Genomic DNA, 17,822 nt, shown 5'->3' with positions numbered 1-17,822 from the left:
ATAGTTAAGATTTAATTTTAAAGTAAGACAGCATGATTGCCTCTCTGGCAGAATAACAGAAGACAATATTCAGCTCATCCTAGTTAAATTATTAAACTAATTTCCTTTTTACAAAATCATCAAAGTTTGAAGCAGAAAATGGAAGTGGATGTCCAAGTGTAACTTTTCTAGCCAGCAACCTGGTCAAAGAATTAAATTACTTTGGTTTAAATGCTTTATATATGCATTGGGCTTATTATAGTCCAAATAAAAGACTTATTTATTTTTTCTGTTAAGAATAAAGTTTAGTATGAAATACAGAACAGAAATTTACTTAACTTTTGTTTAATTTTGTGCTATTCTCAAATCTGCAGGATTTTTTTCTTTTTTCTTTTTTAGATGATTCATAATAAGCTAATGAATCTAATTCCTTCCATTTGCATCAATGTTAACAACAGATGTTTGATGGAGTACTGGTTATATGCAAGGCACTATGCGTGCTAGGAATTGGTGCTAGCGGCTGCTGACCTCCCGAAAAAGACTAATTTGAAAGATGCAGTTATTTTCCAACTCCAGCAAAAGCAAAACTCTCTGACTTCTGCGCCAGGAAACTGAGGCTCGTTCACTCTGACAGGACTGGCACTCTTAGATCCACTTAGAAGCTTTTTACCCAAATTAATGTATTAGGGAAATTATTGCTGCCCTTGCCTGAGTATTTACTTTTCAAATTATTCTTGCAAGGTCATTTTGGTTTCTGTGTAGTAGGAAAGGACTGTTTCTAAGTGGTAGGAGTTCAATATTTTTTCCTGGGCTTTTCCCTCAGGAGCAGGTAAGTCAGGTTCAATGCTCACCTCGTATTAGTTCATGTCCATTAGTGTGCCCCATGTCAGCACACACCTGCTAACAGTCCGTTATCATATATCAGCCCACCTCACGGTAAGGTGTGTTCCATTCTAGTGTATGTCCTATGAAAGTGAGAATCCTTATTAGTGGTTATTAGTGTACTTGTCATATTATCCCTTATTAATGCATACCTCAGATTTGCATAAGTATCATTCCAGTGTGTGTCCATGTTAATGCATGCCCCATGTTAGTTTACATATCAAGTTAGCACACAACCCATATAAACACGTACATGCATGCTCAGTCACTCAGTTGTGTCCAACTCTTTGTGACCCCATGGACTGGAATCCACCAGACTGCTCTATCCATGAAGTTTTTCAGGCAATAATACTGGAGTGGGTTGCTGGAGCCTGGTAGGCTATGGTCCATAGGATTGCAAAGAGTCATACACGACTGAGCAACTTCACTGGTTCACTAGGTTGCCGGTTCCTCCTCGAGGGCATCTTCCCTACCCGGGGAATGAACCCACCTCTCTTGTGTCTCATGCATTGGCAGGTGGATTCTTTACCACTCTGCCATTGGCAGGGGGTGGTGGCAGGGGGGCTTCAAAATTACTTTGGATGATGACTGCAGCCATAAAGTGAAAAGATGCTTGCTCCTTGGAAGAAAGCTATGACAAACCTAGACAGTGTATTTAAAAAGAGTGACATTACTTTGCCAACAAAGGTCCATCTAGTCAAAGCTATGGTTTTTCCAGTAGTCAGGTACAGATGTGAGACTTGGACCATAAATAAAGGCTGAGCACTCAAGAACTGATACTTTGGAAACGTGGTGCTGGAGAAGACTCTTGAGAGTCCTTTGGACTTCAAGGAGATCAAACCAGTCAATCCTAAAGGAAATCAACACTGAATATTCATCTGGAAGGACTGAGGCTGAAGCTGAAGCTCCAATACTTTGGCCACCTGATGGGAAGACCTGACTCATTGGAAAAGAGCCTTATGCTGGGAAAGATTGAAGGAAAAAGGAGAAGGGGTTGGGAGAGGATAAGATGGTTAGATAGTTTCACTGCCTCAATGGACAGGAATTTGAGCAAACTCTGGGAGAGAGTGGAGTACAGAGGAACCTGGCCTGCTGCAGTTCATCGGGTTGCAAAGAGTCAGACACAAACAGCAACTGAACAGCAACATATAAACACACATCCTATTTACCATGTTAGTGCAAATCCCATTTTAGCACACATATTTCTCCACATTTAAGAATTGAGGTACAGAGGACCCAGAACTGGGGTTACTTCTAAGTGATGGCATTTGAGATATAGATTTCTTCTGTCTTTTCTCCTGCTTCTTTTTTTTTTTTTTTGGTAATTTCTATGATCTAGGTCTCGGATGGGCATTCTGGCAGGAAGGGAGATGATTGGAAAGGGGTGGAATCAGTAACCTTCTTTGTATCCTTTTGGCCAGCATTGTATTTTTGGCCTTTCTCTACTTACAAGACAGTCGAGGAATCTAGGGTTTTACCTTTTATAGACTCCTCAGTAGGAAGAGGTAAGGGGAAAAGTGGGTGAAAAATAGAAATGGTGTGACCAATGTAGTGATGAGAATATGTCAATACAGTTGACCCTTGAGCACCGAGCATAGTGGGATGGTTAGTGGTGCCAACACTCTGCAGAGTAGAAAAATTATATTTTAAAAATGTGATCTCTATATATGCTTGATACCTTCCCATCCTCAGATCTTCATCTGACTCAACTAATCATGGATCCTGTAGTCTTAGTATTTACTATTTAAAAAATTCATGAATAAGTGGACCCATGATGTTCTAACCCATGTTCAAGAATCATCTGGACTCCCATATTTTATATGAAGAAGAGTTATATTAAGAAGTTATATTAAGAGTTTATGTTAAGAAGAGTTATCACTAAAAGCTCTGTGCAAGTTATTTACAACTTCTGGATTTTGAGTTTTTCCAGTAGTCATGTATGGATGTGAGAGTTGGATTATAAAGAAAGCTGAGCACCAAAGAATTGATGCTTTTGAACTGTGGTGTTGGAAAAGCCTCTTGAGAGTCCCTTGGACTGCAAGGAGATCCAACCAGTCCATCCTAAAGGAAATCAGTCCTGAATATTCATTGGAAGGACTGATGCTGAAGCTGAAACTCCAGTACTTTGGCCACCTGATGCAAAGAGCTGACTCATTTGAAAAGACTCTGATGCTGGGAAAGATTGAAGGCGGGGGGAGAAGGGGACAACAGAGGATGAGATGGTTAGATGGCATCACTGATTCAATGGACATGAGTTTGAGTAAACTCCAGGATTTGGTGATGGATAGAGAAGCCTGGCGTGTTGCAGTCCATGGGGTAGCAAAGAATCGGACATGACTAAGCAACTGAACTGAACTGAACATCTAATGTATTTCTTTTCAACTATGTAGGAGAGATTTTTTAATTAAGAAACTCAAATTATCTGAAAATTATATTGAGTTAGTAAAGCATCAGTAAACAATCACTACTTATGACATCTACAAGGTAAAGGGATTTGAGGGACCTAGGTTATATCCTTTATTTATTTAAGATTGATTTATTTCATTTTTCTAGGCCTAAAGTTTGATTTAGTCAATTTGGTAAATGCCATTACATTACAGATAACTTTTTGAGATATCCTGGGTTTTCTACATTTCTCCAATGAACTTCCTGAAATCTGTTTCCCTCTCTAATATTTATTCTGGCATCCCTAAATGTCCTGTGTGGTTATACAAGCCTTCCCTGGGCAGACGAGTATGTATTGATGTGAAGCTGACTCTAAGAACTATATCACTCAAGGGAGGTGATTCTTCCATATTTATTAAATCAGCTTCCTGACATAGTTCTATGTTAGCATGGTAGATGTAGGATATTTGTAGTCACCACCTACTTTAACTTGGAGAAAGAGATGGCTACCCACTCCAGTATTCTTGCCTGGAGAATTTAATGGACAGAGGAACCTGGTGGGCTACAGTCCATGGGAATGCAAAGAGTTGGACAGGACTGAGCGACTAACTCTCTACTTTAACTTTCACTTTTCCAAACACCTCACCTTGTGGAGTTTCAGGGACAAATTCAACCCTTAGCACTTCTCATTTTGATGTCTTACCCAGCTCCAGCTTTTGTTTTGTGTTATGTGCTCGTATATATGACTTTTGATTAAAAGTGGATTCTTAATCCTCCCTCCTGTCATCAGTGTGAATATCCAGAGGGATCTGAAGGTGTTGAGAAAGTAGCAGTATTAGAGAGTCTTTCACTGGCTTGGCCTTCTCGTATTTTAGAACTCCTTCGTATTGAAGATACTAACACAAAGGAGAAGCTCTTTTTACTCTTTAAAAACAGCATTAATAACGTGGAGAAGATTAATGAAAGATCAAAGAATGCACTTAATGTGCATTTAAAGACGTTAAAGTGAAATTGAAATTGTTAATCACTCAGTCATGTCCGACTCTTTTCAACCCCGTGGACTGTAGCCCGTTAGGCTCCTCTGTCCATGGAACCAGTGACAAACTTTAATTTTCTTGCCATTTCCTTCTCCAATGCGTGAAAGTGAAAAGTGAAAGTGAAATCGCTCAGTCGTGTCTGACTCTTCGCGACCCCATGGACTGCAGCCCACCAGGCTCCTCCGTCCATGGGATTTTCCAGGCAAAAGTACTGGAGTGGGGTGCCTTTGACTTCTCCGATTGCACACTTTAAACATATACAAATTTATTTGTCAATTATACCTCAGTAAAGCTCCATCATGGAGTATTTTCAAGCTTTAGGAGATCATTTGATTTATTTCAGGACAGAGGATCATTCTTACTCTTTTGGAAATGTTCTCTAACTCTAGAATCTTTAATGTCTTCTATTTCCAAATTAAAAAAATGTCTTTGAATTTTAAAGTTAAAATTCAAACATAAAAAAGCTTAACATCAACATTTCTGTGACATTTCTGTAACACTCTCTCCCCTTTCCAGTTTTGCTCCCCAGAGGAAAGTTCTTCTAAATGATTTAGAGATATTTATGTTGGCACTTCTAAATAATTTATGTACATTGATATGTTTTAATTTTCTTGGTTTGTTGAGCTTCCACATTATCTACTTATGTAGAATTATCACTGTGAAACACACCACTATATCTCATCTTCCCCCTTCTCCTAGTAGAGTTGTATCAAATGTTTTCTGTGTCTGTACTCAGTTGCTCAGTTGTGTCCAACTCTTTGTGACCCCATCGACTGTAGCCCACAAGGCTCCTCTGTCCATGAGACTTTCCAGGCAAGAATGCTTGAGTGGGTAGCTATTCCCTTATCCAGGAGATCTTCCCAAACCTGGGATTGAACCTACATCTCCTGTGTTTCCTGCATTGGTAGGCAAATTCTTTTATCACTGAGCCACCTGGCAAGCCCCATCAGATGTTTTAGTTAAAAGTGCAATCACCATTTAAACTGTTTTATAAATGGCTTATATTATATATCTGTTGCTCAGATATATAGAGATATATTATAATCTGTTGCTCAGATATATATCTCAGATATATATATAGAGAGATATATTATATATCTGTTGCTCAGATATATAGATGTATAGAATGCCAGGGATGGGGGAGCCTGGTGGGCTGCCATCTATGGGGTCGCACAGAGTCGGACATGCCTGAAGCAACTTAGCAGCAGCAGTAGCAGTTGCTCATCTGAATTTTTATGTGTCTGTTTTGTTGCATATCATCTGCTCACTAAATAGATGAATAATACCAAATAATCATGGGCTTCTTTGAGGGAATATTTGGGGTTTCCTAGAGTTAATAGTGATTGTTTTTTGCATGCATAGTCTATAGTGTGCTTAACATCGTTTACTGTTGTCACTAATAATATGTGAAGGTAAGTAGTTTTACTCTTGTTAGTTTCATTTTTGCTCCCATTTAACATGGTTAAATCTTTCAGAGAATCTGTAAGTTCTTTTTTTTTTTTTTAATAATATCCCTAGAACTTTCCCTCCTGAAGCTTACATTCACCAGCCATCGTATGTGTAACTCCTTTGCCTTACCCCCAGAGTATTGAAACTTCTTTTTTCCTTTTATTGGATTTATTCCCCACATTTTGTTGGGAAACAATCTCATTAACTTTTTCAGAAAAAATTCTGGGAGAAAAAAAAAATGAGTCATTGCATATCTTAAAAGGTTTTTGTTCTATCTTCATACTTGCTTGACATTTTGGCTGAACATATAATTCTAGTATACAGTGATTTTCCCTCATAATATTACTGAAGCTATGGATCTGATGCCTTTGACACCTCCAGCTGTTGTTGTGAACCCTGATGGTATTCCGGTCTTTGTACTATTTCAGCCACTGTGGAATATTTTACAGTCTGCTCTTTATATCCCTGGTGTTCTGAAATTCCAAAACATACTCCTAGCTTTGAATTTATTTTTATTCATTGTATTGAAATAATAGGTAACTCTTTCAATCTGGAAATTAGTGTCATTTCATTTTCAGGAATTTGGAAAGTATGGTAAAAGTATTGATTCCCACTATATTCACTGAAAACAAACACATTTGTTCACCCCCTTCTTGTTTCTTTGAGGCTCTGGGAACATTGTCGTTTAACATAAACATGATGATTTCTAAACTCATGCCTCACTCCCCTCCACCTCATACCATGCTCAGTCCAAACTTCATGTGTTTTTCAGGCCCTTTCTTTTTCTTCCTTCCACTCATTCAAATTTTATTAGTCAACAGTGCTGAGCCCAAGTCCCATGAGCTCTAGCAAGACCTCTGACAATTCTAACTTTCATGTGTCTATAATTTTGAATTTTGTTATCAACATCTCACATTTTAGCACCAAATTAAGTGCATGGCCATAGACATGAGGGACAGTAAAGTTATTAGTTTTCTATTGTTGTTGTTATTGTTCAGTCACTGAGTTGTATCCAACTTTTTGCGACCCCATGGACTGCATCATAACAGGCCTCCCTGTCCTTCACTATCTCCCAGAGTTTGCTCAAATTTATGTCCTTTGAATCAATGATACCATCTAACCATTTCATCCTCTGTCATCCCCTTCTCCTCCTACCCTCAATCTTTCCCAGCCCCACTGTCTTTTCTAATGAATCAGCTCTTCTCATCTGGTGGCCAAGTATTGGAGCTTCAGCATCTGTCCTTCCCATGAATATTCAGGGTTGATTTCCTTTAGGATTGACTGGTTTGATCTCCTTGCAGTCCAAGGGACTCTCAAAAGTCTCCAGAACTACAATTCAAGAGCATCGTTCTTTAGTGCTCAGCCTTCTTTATGGTCTAACTTTCACATCCATACATGACTACTGGAACAACCATACAGTATTCTATACAGACCTTTGTCAGTAAAATGATGTCTTTGATTTTTGATACTAGCTTTCCTTTCAAGGAGTTTTTTTTTTACCAATTTCTTTCATTTAGTATCTCTCTTATTTTTTCCCTTTACTTTGAGGTCAAAATACTTTAGGTAACTTAAATAGCTTAGTAACTAATTATGATAATGTTGATAATAATTGTAATAGGTTAGAACTTAAGTTTTTAGAGAGAATCTAATATTGTTTCAAACATTTTCCCTTGATATCTTCTTCCACCACTTCATCTCCCAAATAAACTATACAAATTCTTTTCAATTTCCCCAATGTTACACCATTGTAAATTACTAGGATATTTTCTTAGAGAAGGCAAAAAAGTTTTCTGAATGCTTTAAAAAAATAAATTTAGAAAGTGAAGCCCTTCCTTTCTCACAGTGTCTGAAATAAAAGCAGGCTCCAATGAAAAGGAACATGAATCAGTTTCCGTGTTCTCAATGCCCACTTGGTTATTTGCCATCTAGTCCAGTATATTAGATGCCATTAGCTGTATCTAAGCAGGCAGGAAAAAACTACTTCCATTAGATATTTTCACTTAGATGAGACTTTTTAGGTTTCTCTGTTCTACCTAATATGTGCACTTTAATTTATATATATTCTTAATAAGAGCTTTTCTTAGAAAACTCATCTCACAAAATTACCAATGTGCATTAATTTATATGTAATGACATATTTTAAAAATTCATCCAAATATTTCTTAGCCAAGGTCTTAATAATCTACTTGTATTATTTTTAAATGTATTCAGTTGCATTTGTAATTATATAGAACATTTTTAGTAGTGGAATACATGATGTGATTGCAAACTTTCCAACTTCCTTTTCCAAGCACATTATCAGAAGAATCCATGACATACCAAAGAGTTTGCCTAAAACAGATACCACCTGGCTTCAAGAAGCCACCTGATGAAAACCTAGGAGAGGAAAAGTTCTGAAGGTTAAGGAAATCAAAGGCAAATGTAACTAGATACCAGAAAGTGAGGTTGTGAGATGGGAAATAAAAGAAATTCTAATTTACATACAGTACTTTGGAGGACATATGTTCTGAGATAAAATGCCAACTGCCTGATTTTCATATTCATAGAAAATCTTCACTTTCAATGGTTTCATTTCAAAGGAATCTGCCAGGGATGAGGAAGGAGGTTAATTTTGACATATGAGTGGTAAAAATGAAATGTCAGATTTCTGGACATACCCTACTAAAAGTAAACTGATTGTTTCCCCCAAGACAGTGCTCACACTGTTTCACTGAGATGCCTACTCTCTGTTGAATCTAAGTAAACAAATAACTTGTATATAATCAATAGAGTGCACCAGAAGGGACACTGCGTGACTCTTAGGTCAAGTGCAGCTTCTACCTGATTTGTTGGAACACCTGTCTTTGTTGCTTGGCTACCACGTAAAGAGTTTACCTACCCCAAAGCATCCATACTTTGAAGAAGCCAAGCCAAATAGAATTATCACATGTAAATTTTAAGGTTGGCAGTACTAATCTTTGAGTCATTCCTGTCATGTGAATGCATGTGAATTATCCCTTTGATATTCTAGCCTCCAACTATAGCATCACCTCCAATTTCTGAGACTACCCACCATAGGCCCTAGACATCATGAAGAAGAGTAAGGTACCCAACTGAATAATAATCAGTTTCCCAACTTGTAGACTCTACCTTAATAATAAAATGGCTATTTTAAGCAAATGAGTTGAAGGGTTGTTAATTTGCCACAAATAAATTTAAACCAGAAAGAAATTTGTGACTTGCAGTTTAGAGCATATAAAAATTATATATGCACCACCATTGGACAAAGAATACAATAATTGGAGTGAAACAGGTGTGATTTCTTACTTACTTTGTGAATTTATAAGTGAGTTTGTTGGAGATAGAGAATGTAAATAATAAACCAAAGAATGTTTGTTTGAACCAGTGTGTACTTTGAGCAGAATTTCACTTTATGTACTATTTCAAAGGCACTTCCCAGGTAGCTCAGTGGTAATGAATCACTGCAGGAGACACAAGAAATGTGAGTTCGACTTATGGGTCAGGAAGATCCCCTGGGGTAGGACATGGCAACCCATTCCAGTACTCTTGCCTGGAAAATTCCATGAACAGAGGAGCCTGGCAGATTGCAGTCCATGGGGTCACATAGGGATGGACATGACTGAGCACGCATGAATGCACTATTTCAAAAAAGGATATGCAAATACCTTCCTTGATGCCATTTCTCTTTATATTCATCCTGTTAGCATATTTTGCCATTTTGAATCTTAATTTAAAAGTCCAGTTCCCAAGATTTTGTTCCACTTTCCACAGTGTCACAAAGAATGCTGCTGCTGCTGCTGCTGCTGCTAAGTCGCTTCAGTCGTGTCCGACTCTGTGCGACCCCATAGACAAAGAATGTTAGGTTACAGAAATATTGCTAGACTCAGCATCACATGCTTACTGACAATGAATGCCACCCTTTGGAGATGTCCTTAGGAAGAATTAAGATTCCAAATTGTGCTGTTTATGAATTTTGTATTGCCTTTTGTCAGGAGACAGGACCTTTAATTAAACCTTGAGCTTTGACAGCAATGTGTTCTGCACCAGCCTGAATCTTGATCTCCACTGATGTGCTCTATTCTGTTTTACTCCACGTCAGTGGACAGTTTGTAGCTCACTTTTTTACAAGCATGTTTCATTTGAATTTGGAATGGATGCTTCAAAGTACATGTGACATGGACTGGCATTTTTCCTATTTTTCTAAAGCACCTAACCTTGGAGATAGTGCTGCTTTTCCAAGGTTTCACAGCCAGTTAGTATCTCATTTAGGACTAGAACCCACAGTAAAGAACTTAAGAGGTAATTTAACAAACTTAATGGAGAACCCCTCCAGCACCAAATATTAGGTTAATAAACCAATAAGACATTTTCTTGTTCAAAAAGACTGAAAGCATGCTCCAGAAAAGAGACTTTGCAGTCAGCATGGTAAAAAAATACTGAGGTCTGAACCAAGCACAATGAAATTACAGAGCGGGAAGAAAATAATTTTGAGTTAAAAGGAAAAGCTGGAGTGTTTTTTAAATATTTATTCATTTTTTATTGATTTATGATTGCTTTACAATATTGGTTTGATTTCTGTCACACATCATCCTGAATTAACCATAGGTATACATATGTGCCCTCCCTCTTGAGTCACCCTCCCACCTCTCACCTATTTCCACCCCTCTAAGTTATTACAGAGCCCCAGTTTGAGTCATATAGCAAATTCCCATTGGCTATCTATTTGCCTGTATTAGTGTATATGCTTCCATGCTACCTTCTCCATTCCAAGTCATTGAGGAGGAAAATTATGGTGTTGACTATGAGCCAGAGGGGAGCCATGCTCATGCTCAGTCATGCCCAACCTTTGAGACCACATGTTCTGAAGTCTCCCAGGCTTCTCTCTCCATGAAATTTCCCAGGCAAGAATACTGGAGTGAGTGGCCAATTCCTCCTCCAGGGAATCATCCTAACCCAGGGATCAAACCCATGTCTCCCGCATCTTCTGCATTACAGGCACATTCTTTAACACTAAGCCACCAGGAAAGCCCAGAGGGGAACAGAGGAGCATTTAAATGTGTTCCAGTCTCAGGGAAGAGAATGAGCAAGGACTCAAAGTGCCTAGCCTATTGAGGGGGCCAAAGGGCACTGCACATAACTAGAGTGGGGTCCAAAAAATGCCGGTAGGGATACAAGCAGGCTAATATATTGGTGTCCCTCTAGATCATTATAAATAAATAGATATCAGTGTAAGTATATGCACATACACCTGCAAATATTCTTTCACTTTTTAAAGGGTGGTTTACTGTCAATTGAGATAAAGATAAGGAAAAAGATTATTGTGAAACTGTTTGGTTTCTACTATAGTGAAAAGGTCACCTCTACCCTAATTTTGGACTTCCCTGGTGGCTCAGATGGTAAAGCATCTGCTTACAATGAGGGAGACCTGGGTTCAGTCTCTGGGTCAGGAAGATCCCCTGGAGAAGGAAATGGCAACCCTCTCCAGTATTCTTGCCTGGAGAATCCCATAAACGGAGGAACTTGGTAGGCTACAGTCCATGAGGTTGCAAAGAGTTGGACATGACTGAGCGACTTCACTTCACCCTAATTTCACCTCTGGCTCATCTTTTGTTCCCTGGTTAGTGTCTCAGATTGAATCGTAATGATCAGATGATGAAATTTAGGGCTTGCATTTCAAATGTCTCAATGTGTAACCCAAATTGTCCAGCAAAATGTTACTTAATAGCCAGTATAAAGTTTCCCCAAATGAAATGTAGTCAGTGAAATATTTTCCTTATTGTAACAATTTGTGTACTGGTTTAGTATGCTGTTTAGTATAGATTAGTGTTCTGAGCAACTAGTTTCCCAGCATGTCCCAGCATGTCCCTTTGGGCTGAAGCATGGGTGTGTGGGGTGGGGGGGGAATAGAAAGTGACAGAGGGGAAGGCTGAGGGCAAATGGTCTTGCGTGTCTGGTTACAACGTTTGAGTAAATTCTTCAGCCCATTGAAAGGCTCAGGGAGGAGGGAGTTCCGTGTGTGTGTGTGTGTGTATGTGTGTGTGTGTGCATGCACGTGCCCTTGGGCACATGCTGGACCTCCTCTGGGTCTGGCTCTGATTCCTCCTCTGGAATTAGTTTTTAATGCCAAGAAAACAATCTCACTGCTCTTATTTAGTCTATAACTTAAGAGATAGTTTAAGCCAGGAAATAACCTAACAGACTGTTTAAAATCTTGATGCCACAAATTAATTGGTTTCCATTTTCTTTCAGCTTCATTATTAATTTTAGTTACCTTACCTTTAGAACCTTAGTTCCTCCTTCCTAACTCACCCTCGGTATCCTGGTCTCTCTATACTAAGCCCAGGACTCTTTTCATAATACATACAGATTCTAACTTTATTTTGTAATATGGAGACAAAGTTGTCTTTCCCTCATTGTCAATGTGCATGCGTGCATGCGTGTGTATGTGTGTGTGTGAGCTCAGTTCAGTTCAGTTCAGTTGCTCAGTCATGTCCGACTCTTCGAGACCCCATGGACCACAGCACTCCAGGCCTCCTGGTCCATCATCAACTCCCAGAGTTTATTCAAACTCATCTCCATTGAGACGGTGATGAAATTTAACCATCTCATCCTCTGTTGTCCCCTCTACTCCTGCCTTCAATCTTTCCCAGTATCAGGGTCTTTTCCAAGGTGTCAGCTTTTCACATCAGGTGACCAAAGTATTGGAGTTTCAGCTTCAACATCAGTCCTTCCAATTAACACTCAGGACTCATCTCCTTTAGAATGGAATGGTTGGATCTCCTTGCAGTCCAAGGGACTCTCAAGAGTCTTCTCTAACACCACAGTTCTAAAGCATCAATTCTTCTGCACTCAGCTTTATAATTCAACTCTCACATCTGTACATGACTACTGGAAAAACCATAGCCTCTACAAGACAGACCTTTGTTGGCAAGGTAATGTTTCTGCTTTTTAATATGCTGTCTAGGTTGGTCATAACTTTCCTTCCAAGGAGTAAGTGTAGTCATGCCCTACTCTCTGTGAACCCCATGGACTATAGCCTGCCAGGCTCTTCTGTCCATAGAATTTTCCAGGCAAGAATACTGGAGTGGGTTGTCATTTCCTTCCTAGGGGTCTTCCCTACCCAGGGATTGAACTCACGTGTCTTACATCTCCTCCACTGACAAGCAGGTCCTTTACCACATTAAGTCATTAACTTGGCCAAAGTACTGTACTGTCTCAAAACACTTCTTGCGAAATGACCTGAGTGACCTAAAGTGACCATACCTCAAGTTATTGTTGATCTCAGGACATAAGGTACACAGAGAACTAGCACAGTGCACATGCAACAGATGTTCCATAACAGGTGCTAATGAGAAGTTTCATCGGATGAGGTCAGGCAAAGCTGTGTCTCCATGTAGCTCTGCTCCTATTGTGACAAGCTAAAGGGATTTAAGGCCTTCAACAGCATGAGACCTCATTGAACACTGTTCCCCTATTAGATTTAATAGTTTGCTTTCTTTTGAACTGTTTTTTTTTTTTTCCCTGTAGAATACATAGTGTCATTTCATTCTACCAAAAACTTTGAGCACATGATTTCAGTATTCAGCTGTAAATCTGAGGACAGAGAGTAACTCATGAATTTTGACCCCAGTTGCTTTCTGAGTCTAGAACCCAACATGGAAGCCACAGTGCATTTCATGTGGGCTGCATTTCAAATGGCACAGCACGTTTCAGTGATACAAAGTGCATATAAGTACAGTGCAGGCTGTGATTATGTAGAACGTGTTCCATAATTTTAACAAAGCCAGGTATTACCTTGGTGTCTACTTTCATGTATATCCATTCTATTTAAGTCAGCTAAAAGAGCAATCAAGTTTCAGTGAATAAAGCTACTGCCTTGGAGAATTGGAAAGTATTTTCTTCTCCGACGGTGCATTACTATATAATTTTCTGAGATATTGTTCATTCTAGGAACAAGATTGCTACATTATACAAGGCTGCTTTCAAATCCAAATAGGTTACGCCTAAGATTTCATGTTAATCACTTCTGTCATGTCCAACTTTTTGTGACCTCATTGACTGTAGCCCACCAGGCTTCTCTGTCCATGGGATTTCCCAGGGAAGAATACTGGAGTGGGTAGCCATTCACTTCTTCAGGGGATCTTCCAGACCTAGGCATCAAACATAGGTCTCTTGCTTTGCAGGTGGATTCTTTACCATAGAGACATAAGAGATGCTGGTTTGATATCCTGGATGGGGAAGATCCCCTTGAGGAGGGCATGACAACCCACTCTAGTATTCTTGCCTGAGAAATCCCATGGACATAGGAGCCTGGCAGGCTATAGTCTAAATTGTCACACATAGATGGACACAACTAAAGTGACTTAGCTTGCACATACATAGCAGACTTCATACATTACACAAGGCTGCTTTCAAATCTAAATAGGTTACACCTAAGACTACAGGAAACCTGGGAGGTGCCTCTATAGTCTCTCTAAGCCTTGACTGGAAAGGAACTTTGAAATACCTTATTTTCATGATTTCCAACCTTATTTTAGCTGCTGATATTTTTTTTCCTCTCTAAATCAATCTTGGACAATTAATTCAACACAAATAGTACATAAAACCCAAGTCTCTGATTAGAGATCCAGATTTTCAGCTTAGCATTTCCCGTTCCTAAATATGTGAATTTTTTTAAATGTGAAAAGTCACTTAACTTTTCTGAGCCTTATTTTTAATCTTTGAATGGGAAAAATAGTACCTGCCTTAGTTCACAGAGTGGTTGTAAAAATCAAACAGGTAACTTATGTACAAATACCTTTAAATTATCATATGTGTCTAAAATATTATCAAGGCATGAAAATGGAAGCACAATAGTTAGCACATTTTAAAATTAATAAATTGTGGTATAATCCAGGAGTATTCTAAAAATGTAGAGAATGAAATATTCTTGGTAGTTTATGTAATGACTCTTTTCTGGATATTCTTTGCTGAACCCAAGAATTAGGATTTAGCATACTGGGGGCCTGGGGATAAGTTTATGCTTTGTGCTGCGAGTAGAACAGAGTGCTGTGCATTTACTCTTTCCTAGATTATCTTCTTTCCATGCTCCTCTTTTGTCTAAGTTCTTCATTCTTTTTCCTTAGTGTTAGGACCCATACTGTTTCTCAGGATACATTGGGTACATTGCTCACAATTGCCCAGTAAGGCTGGGAATCACACAGTCAGGATTTCATTAGCATGGTTTGTGTCTCAGGAGTCAGAACCTTTCTGTTGTGAATTCTGACCCCTCCGGCAGCTGTTTTGTTTCTTCATAGAAAACACTCTACATTACGGCTTCCCTTGTGGCTCAGATGGTAAAGAATACATTATGGCACACTAAATGATCACCTGAAGTGATAAAATCTTACTGGGATCCATATCTCTGGAGACTGACAATTTACTAATAGAACACTGTAAATCTCTCTTCTCTCTTTCTTGCACATTTTGAATGGAAACCAAGTGTTCTGTGTAGGGAGAGGGAGAGAATCCTGAATGTGTTTAGTAGATACAGGAACATAGAAAGGGCTTATCTGTGAACAGTAGCTGTAACTTCCTGGGCTAAGATGTGTTTATCTGTTTTCAAACCTGGCGCACCTTCTTGGCCACTGTGAGGTGGGGCAGGAGGATAAGATACGCAAACCCACAGGCTTCCTTTTCTGATGAGAAAGTAAACTCTGTGCTCTAGAGGCAGCCGTGGTGCCTCCCGATGTCTCATGTCTCTGTACTGCCTCAAAAATCCAGAGTTTCTTATATGCATGCAGACATTCTGCTGCTCAGAGCAATAACCCAGTTCTGCCAAAAGAGGTGGTAACAACAGCATTTCTGTGTCTTGGTCTTGCCCTTCTAATTGTGATGGCTCATGAAGATACTGGCCTTCAGTCTATCTTTGGAATCAGCAGGAAAACAACCATTTCCCATTCTGAAACAGGCATGATGACTGATTGGAGTAGGTATAAAAATCACTCTCTGCTTTATGATGTGTGGATTAATGAAAGTATTAAACCATTCTAATGATAGATAAGGAAATTATTTCCACTGTAGTTGGAAGAAATAAAACTGTTCAATCTTAAATTAAAGAGGTCTAAAACTTTGCAAGCTCATCAAAAGTGCATGAGCAACAAAGAGGTACAAGTTTATAACCCATTCTGGAGTACCTTAGGTTCTTAACATCCATCATTTTTCTGCTTCATTACTGTTGGTGTGCTTCTCAAAAGCTTCTGGGAAAACTATTTTTTGCAGAAAAGAATAAATAAATGTAGGTCAGGCTAATATGTTTTTTTCATAGGGAAATATAGGGATTTCCCCCCATTTTATTAACGATGCACAGTTAATTTTATTTCATTGACGCTGTTGCCTTTGTAACAGCTGGGTCCTAGCTTGAATGGCATAATCTACTACTCAAAGACAAAATCTGAACGTGGACAAAATCCAAACAATGTCATTCTTGAGAAGGTCACAATTTGTGTGCGTACCCCTTAAATTGGTGAGACTGAGTTTTGTTTGTAGAGTCAGCATAGGCTTGCAGAAAATAGGAATATAAAAAGTGGTGTCAGATATATGTATCAAGCATCTCCTGTGTAACACTTTTTCCTCTCAGTCCTTCATCTGATTTCAGAAAGAGTTACAGTCCCCAGTTTAACTCAGACTCTGACCAACTTTGCTCGAATTGCAGATCTGAGGGCACTTACCCTTTGCTTGATGATGCTGTGGCCTAGGAAACAGATAGGAACTTGTTTAGCATTCATGCATGCACAATGAGCAAGTTCAGTCCATTAAGGACCATGAAACTACCTTAGCCACTGGGCGAGGAGCTTAGAAATATACACTTCCCTTTTCATTCCCTGGGCAAGAAATTTAGAGAGCCATTTCACATCTTCTCAAAAGTCATCGTGGGGTCAATCACCCTAACTGTGGCCAAATCAATAACTTGTCCTTGTATTGGCTTCATTTCATTTCCCCTGTGTCTCATACCTGCTCTATGAGGTTACATTAAAAATAAACTACATTCTCAGAAAGTTTTATCTCATGCTCAGCTTTAAGGGGAACCCATACTAAGACAGGGGTTTCCTGATAGCTCAGCTGCTAAAGAATTCATGTGCAGGAGACCCTTGTTTGATCCCTGGGTTGGGAAGACCCCCTGGAGGAGGGCATGGCAACCCACTCCAGTATTCTTGCCTGGAGACTCCAGAGGAACCTGGAGGGCTACCGTCCATGGGGTTGCAAAGAGTCGAACACGACTGAGTGACTATGCATAGCACACAACACACACTAAGACAACATTTCTATTCTTTAAAAGATGTTAATGGATCACATGTGCTGTTCTCACTTCTCTCCTCACCACTAATGAATCACAGAATTCTTCCACATTCAGCCAAGGAATGGCCTTACAAACCCTCTCATTATAAAGTCCAGATTTATCACTCATTTTTATTTGGCACATATTAACCTTCCTTGCCTTATGAGCCCTTCCTCTATTCCCATGTTAACATGTCTTCTGCCTCTCTTTCTGGAATCAGTTGATTTCTATAAGTGCATGAAGAACTAAGTCCTCCACCTGTCTCTCGTGTGTTTCATTGTAGATAATGTGCAGCAGGCGAGGCTACTCTTTAGCCCATTTCCCTTTCTTACTCAATGTCACTCAGTGGAATTTAGGATTCAGTTTTCTGTCTCACAAAGTTTCAATCATTATTATATAGTCAGAGCTTTGATTGGGAGAAGGCAATGGCACCCCACTCCAGTACTCTTACCTGGAAAATCCCATGGATGGAGGAGCCTGGTGGGCTGCAGTCCATGGGGTCGCTAAGAGTCAGACACGACTGAGGCGACTTAGCAGGAGCAGCAGCAACAGCAGCAGCAGAGCTTTGATTACAGTAGAAACTTCAAATGTCACCTCTGAAAAGAACATGTTTCTACCATTTAAAACCATTGCCCAAGACCATCTGCCTCCAAACCTAAATTAGGTCCACCTCTACACTAACATTCTCCCAGAGACACTGCATGTTTTAGTTCAAGACATTTTTTTTTTAATCTTTGACCTCATCATTTTTGTCTCCAACTTACAAGCATAGT

This window comes from Bos taurus, chromosome 26 (assembly GCF_002263795.3).
Source record: "Bos taurus isolate L1 Dominette 01449 registration number 42190680 breed Hereford chromosome 26, ARS-UCD2.0, whole genome shotgun sequence".
NCBI lineage: Eukaryota > Metazoa > Chordata > Mammalia > Artiodactyla > Bovidae > Bos > Bos taurus.
The sequence above is the reverse complement of the archived record's forward strand: the minus strand, read 5'-3'. Positions refer to the sequence as shown.